Source organism: Oratosquilla oratoria, chromosome 6 (genome assembly GCF_046742065.1).
Source record: "Oratosquilla oratoria isolate Oo_2021 chromosome 6, ASM4674206v1, whole genome shotgun sequence".
Classification (NCBI taxonomy): Eukaryota; Metazoa; Arthropoda; class Malacostraca; order Stomatopoda; family Squillidae; genus Oratosquilla; species Oratosquilla oratoria.
The window spans coordinates 6952659-6955158 of record NC_134782.1 but is presented as its reverse complement, the minus strand read 5'-3'; the positions used below and the strand labels follow the sequence as shown (position 1 = coordinate 6955158).

Sequence of the window (2500 nt, the reverse complement as noted above, 5' to 3'; positions counted from 1 at the left end):
GCAGCACGGGAACTACCACTCTCAAGAACTACCAAGTCCACAGCGTAGCCCAGGCTACGACCAGCTCCCTCCTACAGCACCTAAACTGTCGCACGCCCTTCGCTCCTGCGCCTATATACCTCCCGCCCGTCTCCGAGGAGGAGCCGCGCCGTGGCGATGGAGGGTGTGGAGGAGTGGGAGGAGCTGGGGGAAGGGAGGGAGGAGCAAGGGGAAGCGGGAGGAAAGAGCGAGGGAAGAAGTGGACGTGGAGGAGTGAGGAGGAGGAGGAGGAGGAGGAGGAGGTAACGTAGGAATGGAGGTGCGACGGAAGGTTTAGTGTTGGTGGAGGTGAAGGAAGAGGAGGACGGAGGAAGGCTCAAGTCAGGGAGGTGGAGGGGGAGGAGGAGGAGGGGGGACACTGGTAGTATGCGGAGGGTGGGGGAAGTTGGGGGTTGGGGGGAAGGAAACTTCGAGGGAGGGGGGACGCTGCGGAAGAAGAAGATAAATAAGAAAGAATTTGGGGAAATTGCCACGACATGGCCGAAGACCGGGACGAAGGAAACTCAACCGAAGAAGGAGAAGAAGAAGAAGCAGAAGAAGAAGAAGGAGAAGAAGACACAAAGTAACGGGACAACCAAGTAAGAGCCAGCCAATCAAGCCTGCCTGTAAATTACAAAAGAAAAGGAGAAAAGAGAGTGTGAGAGGTTATATAAAAAAAAAAAAAAAACAGCAACGGAAAAGCGGTTGAGGGTGGTCCACCAGAGGACAACTCAAGAGGTTTCTGACGGGGGAGGACGGGTACACACACCCATCCGCTTAAAAAAAAAAGAAAAAAAGAATAAATTTATCATAATAACAAAGGGAAACAAAAAAACAAACAAACACATAAAACAAGAGGGCACGAAAGAGAGCATCGACCTCGGGGCACGTAATCGAATATAAAAACAAAGAGGAGCTCTGAGGACAAGTAAAACAACTTAAGTCCTTCTCTGCGGTGACGTACTTCGTTGCTTTCGTTATGGCTAAGAAACAGGCGGTTCTATTCACTTCAAGGGGACGACCTCCCGCCTGAGGGAAGCCTCCCTCGATCGAGACCCTTTCGGGCCGGGGCTCATGATCTCTGATGCATTGAAATCACCTACCCATAGAAGGTGAGGAGACTACGTCAGGAGACGCTGAGTAGCTGAAGATGAAAGCGTCACCTTTGCCTTATTATGTCCTTGGGTGACTGCTGGAGCAGGTACCTAACACTGCTGGGAATTGGAGAGAAGCGAGTGCGGGATTCGAACCCACAAATAAGAGAGACCAACACGCTTCCGATGACGCCAGCAGCGCACATGCCCTTAGACAGAAAAAAATACATATAAAATGCGTCACTGCGTTGAAGGGGATTAAAGTACACATATAAAGAACATGGACCTCCGCCCTGAGCAGTGAAGCATACAACTGAATCTTGAAACAACTTGAAGATAAATAGACGAAAAACGAAACCCCGCAAGTAATGGAACACACAAGCGAAGACGAGAACATTGAAACAAATAAAGAAGCTACGCAAACGTGGTAGAGTGTAAAATATGTACATAAAGAATGAAGTCATGCAGGTGTGAGCACATGTTAACAGGATAAAAAGAGGCACGAGACAAGGAACGAAAAAGGACATGAAAACAATCGAGATTATTGTGAGCAAAGCAAAGGAAAAAACAAACAATAATGGTTTAGTCAAGATGAGAAGTATGGAGGCAGTCAGGACCTGAAATTTATAGTGATAGGGTAAATAAACTAATATACATTATCAGTGAACAAGAAATAGAACGGAAGCACTGTAAGTTCTATATATATATATATATATATATATATATATATATATATATATATATATATATATATATATATATATATATATATATGTGTGTGTGTGTGTGTGGGTGTGTGAATAGATATATACATGTATATATATGTATATATATGTATATATATACATATATATATGTATATATATAATATATATAGATGTATATATATATATATATGTATATGTATATATATATAAATATATAGATGTATATATATATATGTATATATATATATATATATATATATATATATATATATATATGTGTGTGTGTGTGTGTGTGTGTGTGTGTGTGTGTGTGTAACATCTTTTTAAACTACAAATCACTTTTAATTCCATGCCATCGCAGTCGAGACTGACGAGGAGCTTGAAGGAAGCATATATATTGGAAATTAAAACATGGTCGAGCCGAGGACTCGAACTTAGCTCGGACGTGACAAACGTCAGTGACTTAGCCCATTGCGCTATCAAGAGAGATATATATATATATATATATATACATATATATATATATATGTATATGTATATATATATATATATATATATATATATATATATATATGCTAATAAGAACACGGGTACGTGTGTTCACTTATGTAAAGTAGACCACCTGGAAAAAGAAACTAACAAAGCAGAGCGCTTTCGTATATTACATCTTCAGTGCACTGA

General features: G+C 41.4%; 1 protein-coding gene across 3 annotated transcripts in view; it reads right to left on the bottom strand.

The window, feature by feature from the left end:
• The window catches only part of LOC143026256 (putative chitinase 10), a 118032-nt gene extending 117956 nt beyond the window's left edge, over window positions 1-76 (bottom strand). For all 3 annotated transcript variants that reach the window (XM_076186342.1, XM_076186344.1, XM_076186343.1), the window contains exon 1: window positions 1-76. This exon is cut by the window's left edge and continues 97 nt beyond it. The gene's annotated coding sequence lies outside the window, so the exon portion shown is untranslated.
• Window positions 77-2500: the final 2424 nt, after the last annotated feature.